Genomic DNA, 16533 nt, shown 5'->3' with positions numbered 1-16533 from the left:
GCGTTAGTGTTGAAAAACCATTTTTCGCACTGGTGTTGGTGAAGGAACCACTTTTTGCACTTGTGTTAGTGTTGAAAACCACTTTTCGCACTTGTGTTAGTGAAGGAAACCACTTTTCGCACTTGTGTTAGTGTTGAAAACCCACTTTTCGCACTTGTGTTAGTGTTGAAAAACCACTTTTCGCACTTGTGTTCGTGTTGAAAAACCACTTTTCGCACTTGTGTTAGTGTTGAAAAACCACATTTCGCACTTGTGTTGGTGCAGGAAACCACTTTTGCACTTGTATTAGTGTGGAAAAACCACTTTTTGCACTTGCGTTAGTGTTGAAAAACCACTTTTCGCACTTGTGTTAGTGTTGAAAAACCACTTTTCGCACTTGTGTTAGTGAAGGAAACCACTTTTCGCACTTGTGTTAGTGTTGAAAACCCACTTTTCGCACTTGTGTTAGTGTTGAAAATCCACTTTTCGCACTTGTGTTGGTGCAGGAAACCACTTTTGCACTTGTATTAGTGTGGAAAAAACACTTTTTGCACTTGTGATAGTGTTGAAAAACCACTTTTCGCACTTGTGTTAGTGTTGAAAAACCACTTTTCGCACTTGTGTTGGTGCAGGAAACCACTTCTGCACTTGTATTAGTGTGGAAAAAACACTTTTTGCACTTGTGATAGTGTTGAAAATCCACTTTTCGCACTTGTGTTAGTGTTGCAAAACCACTTTTCCCACTTGTGTTATTGTTGAAAAACCACTTTTCGCACTTGTGTTAGTGAAGGAAACCACTTTTTGCACTTGTGTTAGTGTTGAAAAACCACTTTTCGCACTTGTGTTGGTGCAGGAAACCACTTTTGCACTTGTATTAGTGTGGAAAAAACTCTTTTTGCACTTGTGATAGTGTTGAAAAACCACTTTTCGCACTTGTGTTAGTGTTGAAAAACCACTTTTCGCACTTGTGTTAGTGTTGAAAAAACACTTTTCGCACTTGTGTTGGTGCAGGAAACCACTTTTGCACTTGTATTAGTGTGGAAAAACCACTTCTCGCACTTGTGTTAGTGTTGAAAAACCACTTTTCGCACTTGTGTTGGTGCAGGAAACCACTTTTGCACTTGTATTAGTGTGGAAAAACCACTTTTCGCACTTATGTTAGTGTTGAAAAACCACTTTTCGCACTGGTGTTGGTGAAGGAAACCACTTTTCGCACTTGTGTTAGTGTTGAAAACCCACTTTTCGCACTTGTGTTAGTGTTGAAAATCCACTTTTCCCACTTGTGTTGGTGCAGGAAACCACTTTTGCACTTGTATTAGTGTGGAAAAACACTTTTTGCGCTTGTGATAGTGTTGAAAAACCACTTTTCGCGCTTGTGTTAGTGTTGAAAAACCACTTTTCGCACTTGTGTTGGTGCAGGAAACCACTTTTGCACTTGTATTAGTGTGGAAAAACCACTTTTCGCACTTGTGTTAGTGTTGAAAAACAACTTTTCGCACTTGTGTTAGTGTTGAAAAACCATTTTTCGCACTTGTGTTACTGTTGAAAAACCACTTTTCGCACTTGTGTTAGTGTTGAAAAACCACTTTTCGCACTTCTGTTGGTGCAGGAAACCACTTTTGCACTTGTATTAGTGTGGAAAAAACACTTTTTGCACTTGTGATAGTGTTGAAAAAACACTTTTTGCACTTGTGTTAGTGTTGAAAAACCACTTTTCGCACTTGTGTTGGTGCAGGAAACCACTTTTGCACTTGTACTAGTGTGGAAAAACCACTTTTCGCACTTGTGTTAGTGTTGAAAAACCACTTTTCGGACTTGTGTTAGTGTTGAAAAACCACTTTCCGCAATTGTGTTGGTGCAGGAAACCACTTTTCGCACTTGTGTTAGTGAAGGAAACCACTTTTCGTACTTGTGTTAGTGTTGAAAACCCACTTTTCGCACTTGTGTTAGTGTTGAAAATCCACTTTTCGCACTTGTGTTGGTGCAGGAAACCACTTTTGCACTTGTATTAGTGTGGAAAAAACACTTTTTGCACTTGTGATAGTGTTGAAAAACCACTTTTCGCACTTGTGTTAGTGTTGAAAAACCACTTTTCGCACTTGTGTTGGTGCAGGAAACCACTTTTGCACTTGTATTCGTGTGGAAAAAACACTTTTTGCTCTTGTGATAGTGTTGAAAAACCACTTTTCACACTTGTGTTAGTGTTGAAAAACCACTTTTTGCACTTGTGTTGGTGCAGGAAACCACTTTTGCACTTGTATTAGTGTGGAAAAAACACTTTTTGCTCTTGTGTTAGTGTTGAAAAACCACTTTTCGCACTTCTGTTAGTGTCGAAAAACCACTTTTCGCACTTGTGTTAGTGAAGGAAACCACTTTTCGCACTTGTGTTAGTGTTGAAAACCCACTTTTCGCACTTGTGTTAGTGTTGAAAAACCACTTTTGGCACTTGTGTTGGTGCAGGAAACCACTTTTACACTTGTATTAGTGTGGAAAAAACTCTTTTTGCACTTGTGATAGTGTTGAAAAACCACTTTTCGCACTTGAGTTAGTGTTGAAAAACCACTTTTCGCACTTGTGTTAGTGTTGAAAAACCACTTTTCGCACTTGTGTTAGTGTTGAAAAACAACTTTTGCACTTGTATTAGTGTGGAAAAAACACTTTTTGCACTTGTGATAGTGTTGAAAAACCACTTTTCGCACTGTGTTAGTGTTGAAAAACCACTTTTCGCACTTGTGTTGGTGCAGGAAACCACTTTTGCACTTGTATTAGTGTGGAAAAACCACTTTTCGCACTTGTGTTAGTGTTGAAAAACCACTTTTCGCACTTGTGTTAGTGTTGAAAAACCACTTTTCGCACTTGTGTTAGTGAAGGAAACCACTTTTCGCACTTGTGTTAGTGTTGAAAACCCACTTTTCGCACTTGTGTTAGTGTTGAAAATCCACTTTTCACACTTGTGTTGGTGCAGGAAACCACTTTTGCAATTGTATTAGTGTGGAAAAAACACGTTTTGCACTTGTGATAGTGTTGAAAAACCACTTTTCGCACTTGTGTTAGTGTTGAAAAACCACTTTTCGCACTTGTGTTGGTGCAGGAAACCACTTTTGCACTTGTATTAGTGTGGAAAAACCACATTTCGCACTTGTGGTAGTGTTGAAAAACCACTTTTCGCACTGGTGTTGGTGAAGGAAACCACTTTTTGCACTTTTGTTAGTGTTGAAAACCACTTTTCGCACATGTGTTAGTGAAGGAAACCACTTTTCACACTTGTGTTAGTGTTGAAAACCCCCTTTTCGCACTTGTGTTAGTGTTGAAAATCCACTTATCGCACTTGTGTTGGTGCAGGAAACCACTTTTGCACTTGTATTAGTGTGTAAAAAACACTTTTTGCACTTGTGATAGTGTTGAAGAACCACTTTTCGCACTTGTGTTAGTGTTGAAAAACCACTTTTCGCACTTGTGTTCATGCAGGAAACCACTTTTGCACTTCTATTAGTGTGGAAAAAACACTTTTTGCACTTGTGATAGTGTTGAAAAACCACTTTTCGCACTTGTGTTAGTGTTGAAGAACCACTTTTCGCACTTGTGTTAGTGTTGAAAAACCACTTTTTGCACTTGTGTTCATGCAGGAAACCACTTTTGCACTTCTATTAGTGTGGAAAAAACACTTTTTGCACTTGTGATAGTGTTGAAAATCCACTTTTCGCACTTGTGTTGGTGCAGGAAACCACTTTTGCACTTGTATTAGTGTGGAAATCCACTTTTGCACTTGTATTAGTGTGGAAAAAACCACTTTTCGCACTTGTGTTAGTGTTGAAAAACCACTTTTCGCACTTGTGTTAGTGAAGGAAACCACTTTTCGCACTTGTGTTAGTGTTGAAAACCCACTTTTCGCACTTGTGTTAGTGTTGAAAATCCACTTTTCGCACTTGTGTTGGTGCAGGAAACCACTTTTGCACTTGTATTAGTGTCGAAAAAACACTTTTGGCACTTGTGATAATGTTGAAAAACCACTTTTCGCACTTGTGTTAGTGTTGAAAAAACACTTTTCGCACTTGTGTTGGTGCAGGAAACCACTCTTGCACTTGTATTAGTGTGGAAAAAACACTTTTGGCACTTGTGATAGTGTTGAATAACCACTTTTCGCACTTGTGTTAGTGTTGAAAAACCACTTTTCGCACTTGTGTTGGTGCAGGAGACCACTTTTGCACTTGTATTAGTGTGGAAAAACCACTTTTCGCACTTGTGTTAGTGTTGAAAAACCACTTTTCGCACTTGTGTTAGTGTTGAAAAAACACTTTTCGCACTTGTGTTGGTGCAGGAAACCACTTTTGCACTTGTATTAGTGTGGAAAAACCACTTCTCGCACTTGTGTTCGTGTTGAAAAACCACTTTTCGCACTTGTGTTGGTGCAGGAAACCACTTTTGCACTTGTATTTGTGTGGAAAAACCACTTTTCGCACTTGTGTTAGTGTTGAACATCCACTTTTCCCACTTGTGTTGGTGCAGGAAACGACTTTTGCACTTGTATTAGTGTGGAAAAAACCACTTTTGCACTTGTATTAGTGTGGAAAACACACTTTTTGCACTTGTGTTAGTGTTGAAATACCACTTTTCGCACTTGTGTTGGTGAAGGAAACCACTTTTCGCACTTGTGTTAGTGTTGAAAACCCACTTTTCGCACTTGTGTTAGTGTTGAAAATCCACTTTTCCCACTTGTGTTGGTGCAGGAAACCACTTTTGCACTTGTATTAGTGTGGAAAAAACACTTTTTGCACTTGTGATAGTGTTGAAACACCACTTTTCGCACTTGTGTTAGTGTTGAAATACCACTTTTCGCACTTGTGTTGGTGAAGGAAACCACTTTTCGCACTTGTGTTAGTGTTGAAAACCCACTTTTCGCACTTGTGTTAGTGTTGAAAATCCACTTTTCCCACTTGTGTTGGTGCAGGAAACCACTTTTGCACTTGTATTAGTGTGGAAAAAACACTTTTTGCACTTGTGATAGTGTTGAAACACCACTTTTCGCACTTGTGTTAGTGTTGAAAAACCACTTTTCGCACTTGTGTTGGTGCAGGAAAACCACTTTTGCACTTGTATTAGTGTGGAAAAAACACTTTTTGCACTTGTGATAGTGTTGAAAAACCACTTTTCGCACTTGTGTTAGTGTTGAAAAACCACTTTTCGCACTTGTGTTGGTGCAGGAAACCACTTTTGCTCTTGTATTAGTGTGGAAAAACCACTTTTCGCACTTGCGTTAGTGTTGAAAAACCATTTTTCGCACTGGTGTTGGTGAAGGAACCACTTTTTGCACTTGTGTTAGTGTTGAAAACCACTTTTCGCACTTGTGTTAGTGAAGGAAACCACTTTTCGCACTTGTGTTAGTGTTGAAAACCCACTTTTCGCACTTGTGTTAGTGTTGAAAAACCACTTTTCGCACTTGTGTTCGTGTTGAAAAACCACTTTTCGCACTTGTGTTAGTGTTGAAAAACCACATTTCGCACTTGTGTTGGTGCAGGAAACCACTTTTGCACTTGTATTAGTGTGGAAAAACCACTTTTTGCACTTGCGTTAGTGTTGAAAAACCACTTTTCGCACTTGTGTTAGTGTTGAAAAACCACTTTTCGCACTTGTGTTAGTGAAGGAAACCACTTTTCGCACTTGTGTTAGTGTTGAAAACCCACTTTTCGCACTTGTGTTAGTGTTGAAAATCCACTTTTCGCACTTGTGTTGGTGCAGGAAACCACTTTTGCACTTGTATTAGTGTGGAAAAAACACTTTTTGCACTTGTGATAGTGTTGAAAAACCACTTTTCGCACTTGTGTTAGTGTTGAAAAACCACTTTTCGCACTTGTGTTGGTGCAGGAAACCACTTCTGCACTTGTATTAGTGTGGAAAAAACACTTTTTGCACTTGTGATAGTGTTGAAAATCCACTTTTCGCACTTGTGTTAGTGTTGCAAAACCACTTTTCCCACTTGTGTTATTGTTGAAAAACCACTTTTCGCACTTGTGTTAGTGAAGGAAACCACTTTTTGCACTTGTGTTAGTGTTGAAAAACCACTTTTCGCACTTGTGTTGGTGCAGGAAACCACTTTTGCACTTGTATTAGTGTGGAAAAAACTCTTTTTGCACTTGTGATAGTGTTGAAAAACCACTTTTCGCACTTGTGTTATTGTTGAAAAACCACTTTTCGCACTTGTGTTGGTGCAGGAAACCACTTTTGCACTTGTATAAGTGTGGAAAAACCACTTTTTGCACTTGTGATAGTGTTGAAAAACCACTTTTTGCACTTGTGTTAGTGTTGAAAAACCACTTTTCGCACTTGTGTTAGTGTTGAAAAACCACTTTTGCACTTGTATTAGTGTGGAAAAACCACTTTTTGCACTTGTGATAGTGTTGAAAAACCACTTTTCGCACTTTTATTAGTGTTGAAAAACCACTTTTCGCACTTGTGTTGGTGCAGGAAACCACTTTTGCACTTGTATTAGTGTGGAAAAACCACTTTTGCACTTATATTAGTGTGGAAAACACACTTTTTGCACTTGTGATAGTGTTGAAAAACTACATTTCGCACTTGTGTTAGTGTTGAAAAACCACTTTTCGCACTTGTGTTGGTGCAGGAAACCACTTTTGCACTTGTATTAGTGTGGAAAACCACTTTTGCACTTGTATTAGTGTGGAAAAACCACTTTTCGCACTTGTGATAGTGTTGAAAACCCACTTTTCGCACATGAGTTAGTGAAGGAAACCACTTTTCGCACTTGTGTTGGTGCAGGAAACCACTTTTGCACTTGTATTAGTGTGGAAAAAACAATTTTTGCACTTGTGATAGTGTTGAAAAACCACTTTTCGCGCTTGTGTTAGTGTTGAAAAACCACTTTTTGCACTTGTGTTGGTGCAGGAAACCACTTTTGCACTTATATTAGTGTGGAAAAACCACTTTTCGCACTTGTGTTAGTGTTGAAAAACCACTTTTCACACTTGTGTTGGTGCAGGAAACCACTTTTGCACTTGTATTAGTGTGGAAAAAACACTTTTTGCACTTGTGATAGTGTTGAAAAACCACTTTTCGCGCTTGTGTTAGTGTTGAAAAACCACTTTTCGCACTTGTATTAGTGTTGAAAAACCACTTTTCGCACTTGAGTTAGTGTTGAAAAACCACTTTTCGCACTTGTGTTAGTGTTGAAAAACCACTTTTCGCACTTGTGGTAGTGTTGAAAAACCACTTTTCGCACTTGTGTTAGTGTTGAAAAACCACATTTCGCACTTGTGTTGGTGCAGGAAACCACTTTTGCACTTGTATTAGTGTGGAAAAACCACTTTTCGCACTTGCGTTAGTGTTGAAAAACCACTTTTCGCACTTGTGTTAGTGTTGAAAAACCACTTTTCGCACTTGTGTTAGTGAAGGAAACCACTTTTCGCACTTGTGTTAGTGTTGAAAACCCACTTTCGCACTTGTGTTAGTGTTGAAAATCCACTTTTCGCACTTGTGTTGGTGCAGGAAACCACTTTTGCACTTGTATTAGTGTGGAAAAAACACTTTTTGCACTTGTGATAGTGTTGAAAAACCACTTTTCGCACTTGTGTTAGTGTTGAAAAACCACTTTTCGCACTTGTGTTGGTGCAGGAAACCACTTTTGCACTTGTATTAGTGTGGAAAAAACACTTTTTGCACTTGTGATAGTGTTGAAAAACCACTTTTCGCACTTGTGTTAGTGTTGAAAAACCACTTTTCGCACTTGTGTTGGTGCAGGAGACCACTTTTGCACTTGTATTAGTGTGGAAAAACCACTTTTCGCACTTGTGTTAGTGTTGAAAAACCACTTTTCGCACTTGTGTTAGTGTTGAAAAACCACTTTTCGCACATGTGTTGGTGCAGGAAACCACTTTTGCACTTGTATTAGTGTGGAAAAACCACTTCTCGCACTTGTGTTAGTGTTGAAAAACCACTTTTCGCACTTGTGTTGGTGCAGGCAACCACTTTTGCACTTGTATTAGTGTGGAAAAACCACTTTTCGCACTTGTGTTAGTGTTGAAAAACCACTTTTCGCACTGGTGTTGGTGAAGGAAACCACTTTTCGCACTTGTGTTAGTGTTGAAAACCCACTTTTCGCACTTGTGTTAGTGTTGAAAATCCACTTTTCCCACTTGTGCTGGTGCAGGAAACCACTTTTGCACTTGTATTAGTGTGGAAAAACCACTTTTGCACTTGTATTAGTGTGGAAAACACACTTTTTGCACTTGTGATAGTGTTGAAAAACCACATTTCGCACTTGTGTTAGTGTTGAAAAACCACTTTTCGCACTTGTGTTGGTGCAGGAAACCACTTTTGCACTTGTATTAGTGTGGAAAACCACTTTTGCACTTGTATTAGTGTGGAAAAACCACTTTTCGCACTTGTGATAGTGTTGAAAATCCACTTTTCGCACATGTGTTAGTGAAGGAAACCACTTTTCGCACTTGTGTTGGTGCAGGAAACCACTTTTGCACTTGTATTAGTGTGGAAAAAACACTTTTTGCACTTGTGATAGTGTTGAAAAACCACTTTTAACGCTTGTGTTAGTGTTGAAAAACCACTTTTTGCACTTGTGTTGGTGCAGGAAACCACTTTTGCACTTATATTAGTGTGGAAAAACCACTTTTCGCACTTGTGTTAGTGTTGAAAAACCACTTTTCGCACTTGTGTTTGTGTTGAAAAACCACTTTTCGCACTTGTGTTGGTGCAGGAAACCACTTTTGCACTTGTATTAGTGTGGAAAAACCACTTTTCGCACTTGTGTTAGTGTTGAAAAACCACTTTTCGCACTTGTGTTAGTTTTGAAAAACCACTTTTCGCACTTGTGTTAGTGAAGGAAACCACTTTTCGCACTTGTGTTACTGTTGAAAACCCACTTTTCGCACTTGTGTTGGTGTTGAAAATCCACTTTTCACACTTGTGTTGGTGCAGGAAATCACTTTTGCACTTGTATTAGTGTGGAAAAAACACTTTTTGCACTTGTGATAGTGTTGAAAAACCACTTTTTGCACTTGTGTTAGTGTTGAAAAACCACTTTTCGCACTTGTGTTGGTGCAGGAAACCACTTTTGCACTTGTATTAGTGTGGAAAAAACACTTTTCGCACTTGTGTTAGTGTTGAAAAACCACTTTTTGCGCTTGTGTTAGTGTTGAAAAACCACTTTTCGCACTTGTGTTGGTGCAGGAAACCACTTTTGCACTTGTATTAGTGTGGAAAAACCACTTTTCGCACTTGTGTTAGTGTTGAAAAACCACTTTTTGCGCTTGCGCTTGTGTTAGTGTTGAAAAACCACTTTTCGCACTTGTGTTGGTGCAGGAAACCACTTTTGCACTTGTATTAGTGTGGAAAAACCACTTTTCGCACTTGTGTTGGTGCAGGAAACCACTTTTCGCACTTGTGTTTGTGCAGGAAACCACTTTTGCACTTGTGTTAGTGTTGAAAAACCACTTTTCCCACTTGTGTTATTGTTGAAAAACCACTTTTCGCACTTGTGTTAGTGAAGTAAACCACTTTTCGCACTTGTGTTAGTGTTGAAAACCCACTTTTCGCACTTGTGTTAGTGTTGAAAAACCACTTTTCGCACTTGTGTTGGTGCAGGAAACCACTTTTGCACTTGTATTAGTGTGGAAAAAACTCTTTTTGCACTTGTGATAGTGTTGAAAAACCACTTTTCGCACTTGTGTTATTGTTGAAAAACCACTTTTCGCACTTGTGTTGGTGCAGGAAACCACTTTTGCACTTGTATAAGTGTGGAAAAACCACTTTTTGCACTTGTGATAGTGTTGAAAAACCACTTTTTGCACTTGTGTTAGTGTTGAAAAACCACTTTTCGCACTTGTGTTAGTGTTGAAAACCCACTTTTGCACTTGTATTAGTGTGGAAAAACCACTTTTTGCACTTGTGATAGTGTTGAAAAACCACTTTTCGCACTTTTATTAGTGTTGAAAAACCACTTTTCGCACTTGTGTTGGTGCAGGAAACCACTTTTGCACTTGTATTAGTGTGGAAAAACCACTTTTGCACTTGTATTAGTGTGGAAAACACACTTTTTGCACTTGTGATAGTGTTGAAAAACCACTTTTCGCACTTGTGTTAGTGTTGAAAAACCCCTTTTCGCACTTGTGTTGGTGCAGGAAACCACTTTTGCACTTGTATTAGTGTGGAAAACCACTTTTGCACTTGTATTAGTGTGGAAAAAACACTTTTTGCACTTGTGATAGTGTTGAAAAACCACTTTTCGCACTTGTGTTAGTGTTGAAAAACCACTTTTCGCACTTGTGTTGGTGCAGGAAACCACTTTTGCACTTGTATTAGTGTGGAAAAAACACTTTTTGCACTTGTGATAGTGTTGAAAAACCACTTTTCGCACTTGTGTTAGTGTTGAAAAACCACTTTTCGCACTTGTGTTGGTGCAGGAGACCACTTTTGCACTTGTATTAGTGTGGAAAAACCACTTTTCGCACTTGTGTTAGTGTTGAAAAACCACTTTTCGCACTTGTGTTAGTGTTGAAAAACCACTTTTCGCACTTGTGTTGGTGCAGGAAACCACTTTTGCACTTGTATTAGTGTGGAAAAACCACTTCTCGCACTTGTGTTAGTGTTGAAAAACCACTTTTCGCACTTGTGTTGGTGCAGGCAACCACTTTTGCACTTGTATTAGTGTGGAAAAACCACTTTTCGCACTTGTGTTAGTGTTGAAAAACCACTTTTCGCACTGGTGTTGGTGAAGGAAACCACTTTTCGCACTTGTGTTAGTGTTGAAAACCCACTTTTCGCACTTGTGTTAGTGTTGAAAATCCACTTTTCCCACTTGTGTTGGTGCAGGAAACCACTTTTGCACTTGTATTAGTGTGGAAAAACCACTTTTGCACTTGTATTAGTGTGGAAAACACACTTTTTGCACTTGTGATAGTGTTGAAAAACCACATTTCGCACTTGTGTTAGTGTTGAAAAACCACTTTTCGCACTTGTGTTGGTACAGGAAACCACTTTTGCACTTGTATTAGTGTGGAAAACCACTTTTCCACTTGTATTAGTGTGGAAAAACCACTTTTCGCACTTGTGATAGTGTTGAAAATCCACTTTTCGCACATGTGTTAGTGAAGGAAACCACTTTTCGCACTTGTGTTGGTGCAGGAAACCACTTTTGCATTTGTATTAGTGTGGAAAAAACACTTTTTGCACTTGTGATAGTGTTGAAAAACCACTTTTCATGCTTGTGTTAGTGTTGAAAAACCACTTTTTGCACTTGTGTTGGTGCAGGAAACCACTTTTGCACTTATATTAGTGTGGAAAAACCACTTTTCGCACTTGTGTTAGTGTTGAAAAACCACTTTTCGCACTTGTGTTTGTGTTGAAAAACCACTTTTCGCACTTGTGTTGGTGCAGGAAACCACTTTTGCACTTGTATTAGTGTGGAAAAAACACTTTTTGCACTTGTGATAGTGTTGAAAAACCACTTTTTGCACTTGTGTTAGTGTTGAAAAACCACTTTTCGCACTTGTGTTGGTGCAGGAAACCACTTTTGCACTTGTATTAGTGTGGAAAAAACACTTTTCGCACTTCTGTTAGTGTTGAAAAACCACTTTTTGCGCTTGTGTTAGTGTTGAAAAACCACTTTTCGCACTGGTGTTGGTGAAGGAAACCACTTTTCGCACTTGTGTTAGTGTTGAAAACCCACTTTTCGCACTTGTGTTAGTGTTGAAAATCCACTTTTCCCACTTGTGCTGGTGCAGGAAACCACTTTTGCACTTGTATTAGTGTGGAAAAACCACTTTTGCACTTGTGTTAGTGTGGAAAACACACTTTTTGCACTTGTGATAGTGTTGAAAAACCACATTTCGCACTTGTGTTAGTGTTGAAAAACCACTTTTCGCACTTGTGTTGGTGCAGGAAACCACTTTTGCACTTGTATTAGTGTGGAAAAAACACTTTTTGCACTTGTGATAGTGTTGAAAAACCACTTTTCGCACTTGTGTTAGTGTTGAAAAACCACTTTTCGCACTTGTGTTGGTGCAGGAAAACCACTTTTGCACTTGTATTAGTGTGGAAAAAACACTTTTTGCACTTGTGATAGTGTTGAAAAACCACTTTTCGCACTTGTGTTAGTGTTGAAAAACCACTTTTCGCACTTGTGTTGGTGCAGGAAACCACTTTTGCACTTGTATTAGTGTGGAAAAACCACTTTTCGCACTTGTGTTAGTGTTGAAAAACAACTTTTCGCACTTGTGTTAGTGTTGAAAAACCATTTTTCGCACTTGTGTTAGTGTTGAAAAACCACTTTTCGCACTTCTGTTGGTGCAGGAAACCACTTTTGCACTTGTATTAGTGTGGAAAAAACACTTTTTGCACTTGTGATAGTGTTGAAAAAACACTTTTTGCACTTGTGTTAGTGTTGAAAAACCACTTTTCATGCTTGTGTTAGTGTTGAAAAACCACTTTTTGCACTTGTGTTGGTGCAGGAAACCACTTTTGCACTTATATTAGTGTGGAAAAACCACTTTTCGCACTTGTGTTAGTGTTGAAAAACCACTTTTCGCACTTGTGTTTGTGTTGAAAAACCACTTTTCGCACTTGTGTTGGTGCAGGAAACCACTTTTGCACTTGTATTAGTGTGGAAAAAACACTTTTTGCACTTGTGATAGTGTTGAAAAACCACTTTTTGCACTTGTGTTAGTGTTGAAAAACCACTTTTCGCACTTGTGTTGGTGCAGGAAACCACTTTTGCACTTGTATTAGTGTGGAAAAAACACTTTTCGCACTTCTGTTAGTGTTGAAAAACCACTTTTTGCGCTTGTGTTAGTGTTGAAAAACCACTTTTCGCACTGGTGTTGGTGAAGGAAACCACTTTTCGCACTTGTGTTAGTGTTGAAAACCCACTTTTCGCACTTGTGTTAGTGTTGAAAATCCACTTTTCCCACTTGTGCTGGTGCAGGAAACCACTTTTGCACTTGTATTAGTGTGGAAAAACCACTTTTGCACTTGTGTTAGTGTGGAAAACACACTTTTTGCACTTGTGATAGTGTTGAAAAACCACATTTCGCACTTGTGTTAGTGTTGAAAAACCACTTTTCGCACTTGTGTTGGTGCAGGAAACCACTTTTGCACTTGTATTAGTGTGGAAAAAACACTTTTTGCACTTGTGATAGTGTTGAAAAACCACTTTTCGCACTTGTGTTAGTGTTGAAAAACCACTTTTCGCACTTGTGTTGGTGCAGGAAAACCACTTTTGCACTTGTATTAGTGTGGAAAAAACACTTTTTGCACTTGTGATAGTGTTGAAAAACCACTTTTCGCACTTGTGTTAGTGTTGAAAAACCACTTTTCGCACTTGTGTTGGTGCAGGAAACCACTTTTGCACTTGTATTAGTGTGGAAAAACCACTTTTCGCACTTGTGTTAGTGTTGAAAAACAACTTTTCGCACTTGTGTTAGTGTTGAAAAACCATTTTTCGCACTTGTGTTAGTGTTGAAAAACCACTTTTCGCACTTCTGTTGGTGCAGGAAACCACTTTTGCACTTGTATTAGTGTGGAAAAAACACTTTTTGCACTTGTGATAGTGTTGAAAAAACACTTTTTGCACTTGTGTTAGTGTTGAAAAACCACTTTTCGCACTTGTGTTGGTGCAGGAAACCACTTTTGCACTTGTACTAGTGTGGAAAAACCACTTTTCGCACTTGTGTTAGTGTTGAAAAACCACTTTTCGGACTTGTGTTAGTGTTGAAAAACCACTTTCCGCAATTGTGTTGGTGCAGGAAACCACTTTTCGCACTTGTGTTAGTGAAGGAAACCACTTTTCGTACTTGTGTTAGTGTTGAAAACCCACTTTTCGCACTTGTGTTAGTGTTGAAAATCCACTTTTCGCACTTGTGTTGGTGCAGGAAACCACTTTTGCACTTGTATTAGTGTCGAAAAAACACTTTTTGCACTTGTGATAGTGTTGAAAAACCACTTTTCGCACTTGTGTTAGTGTTGAAAAACCACTTTTCGCACTTGTGTTGGTGCAGGAAACCACTTTTGCACTTGTATTAGTGTGGAAAAAACACTTTTTGCTCTTGTGATAGTGTTGAAAAACCACTTTTCGCACTTGTGTTAGTGTTGAAAAACCACTTTTTGCACTTGTGTTGGTGCAGGAAACCACTTTTGCACTTGTATTAGTGTGGAAAAAACACTTTTTGCTCTTGTGTTAGTGTTGAAAAACCACTTTTCGCACTTGTGTTAGTGTTGAAAAACCACTTTTCGCACTTGTGTTAGTGAAGGAAACCACTTTTCGCACTTGTGTTAGTGTTGAAAACCCACTTTTCGCACTTGTGTTAGTGTTGAAAAACCACTTTTGGCACTTGTGTTGGTGCAGGAAACCACTTTTACACTTGTATTAGTGTGGAAAAAACTCTTTTTGCACTTGTGATAGTGTTGAAAAACCACTTTTCGCACTTGTGTTAGTGTTGAAAAACCACTTTTCGCACTTGTGTTGGTGCAGGAAACAACTTTTGCAATTGTATTAGTGTGGAAAAACCACTTTTCGCACTTGAGTTAGTGTTGAAAAAACACTTTTCGCACTTGTGTTAGTGTTGAAAAACCACTTTTCGCACTTGTGTTAGTGTTGAAAAACAACTTTTGTACTTGTATTAGTGTGGAAAAAACACTTTTTGCACTTGTGATAGTGTTGAAAAACCACTTTTCGCACTGTGTTAGTGTTGAAAAACCACTTTTCGCACTTGTGTTGGTGCAGGAAACCACTTTTGCACTTGTATTAGTGTGGAAAAACCACTTTTCGCACTTGTGTTAGTGTTGAAAAACCACTTTTCGCACTTGTGTTAGTGTTGAAAAACCATTTTTCGCACTTGTGTTAGTGAAGGAAACCACTTTTCGCACTTGTGTTAGTGTTGAAAACCCACTTTTCGCACTTGTGTTAGTGTTGAAAATCCACTTTTCACACTTGTGTTGGTGCAGGAAACCACTTTTGCAATTGTATTAGTGTGGAAAAAACACGTTTTGCACTTGTGATAGTGTTGAAAAACCACTTTTCGCACTTGTGTTAGTGTTGAAAAACCACTTTTCGCACTTGTGTTGGTGCAGGAAACCACTTTTGCACTTGTATTAGTGTGGAAAAACCACATTTCGCACTTGTGGTAGTGTTGAAAAACCACTTTTCGCACTGGTGTTGGTGAAGGAAACCACTTTTTGCACTTGTGTTAGTGTTGAAAACCACTTTTCGCACATGTGTTAGTGAAGGAAACCACTTTTCGCACTTGTGTTAGTGTTGAAAACCCACTTTTCGCACTTGTGTTAGTGTTGAAAATCCACTTTTCGCACTTGTGTTGGTGCAGGAAACCACTTTTGCACTTGTATTAGTGTGTAAAAAACACTTTTTGCACTTGTGATAGTGTTGAAGAACCACTTTTCGCACTTGTGTTAGTGTTGAAAAACCACTTTTCGCACTTGTGTTCATGCAGGAAACCACTTTTGCACTTCTATTAGTGTGGAAAAAACACATTTTGCACTTGTGATAGTGTTGAAAAACCACTTTTTGCACTTGTGTTAGTGTTGAAAAACCACTTTTCGCACTTGTGTTGGTGCAGGAAACCACTTTTGCACTTGTATTAGTGTGGAAATCCACTTTTGCACTTGTATTAGTGTGGAAAAAACTACTTTTCGCACTTGTGTTAGTGTTGAAAAACCACTTTTCGCACTTGTGTTAGTGAAGCAAACCACTTTTCGCACTTGTGTTAGTGTTGAAAACCCACTTTTTGCACTTGTGTTAGTGTTGAAAATCCACTTTTCGCACTTTGTTGGTGCAGGAAACCACTTTTGCACTTGTATTAGTGTCGAAAAAACACTTTTTGCACTTGTGATAATGTTGAAAAACCACTTTTCGCACTTGTGTTAGTGTTGAAAAACCACTTTTCGCACTTGTGTTGGTGCAGGAAACCACTTTTGCACTTGTATTAGTGTGGAAAAAACACTTTTTGCACTTGTGATAGTGTTGAAAAACCACTTTTCGCACTTGTGTTAGTGTTGAAAAACCACTTTTTGCACTTGTGTTGGTGCAGGAGACCACTTTTGCACTTGTATTAGTGTGGAAAAACCACTTTTCGCACTTGTGTTAGTGTTGAAAAACCACTTTTCGCACTTGTGTTAGTGTTGAAAAAACACTTTTCGCACTTGTGTTGGTGCAGGAAACCACTTTTGCACTTGTATTAGTGTGGAAAAACCACTTCTCGCACTTGTGTTAGTGTTGAAAAAACACTTTTCGCACTTGTGTTGGTGCAGGAAACCACTTTTGCACTTGTATTTGTGTGGAAAAACCACTTTTCGCACTTATGTTAGTGTTGAAAAACCACTTTTCGCACTGGTGTTGGTGAAGGAAACCACTTTTCGCACTTGTGTTAGTGTTGAAAACCCACTTTTCGCACTTGTGTTCGTGTTGAAAATCCACTTTTCCCACTTGTGTTGGTGCAGGAAACGACTTTTGCACTTGTATTAGTGTGGCAAAAACCACTTTTGCACTTGTATTAGTGTGGAAAACACACTTTTTGC

The sequence above is a fragment of the Myxine glutinosa genome, chromosome 6, assembly GCF_964187855.1.
Source record: "Myxine glutinosa chromosome 6, kmMyxGlut1.1, whole genome shotgun sequence".
Taxonomy (NCBI): domain Eukaryota; kingdom Metazoa; phylum Chordata; class Myxini; order Myxiniformes; family Myxinidae; genus Myxine; species Myxine glutinosa.
This window is presented reverse-complemented; position numbering follows the sequence as displayed.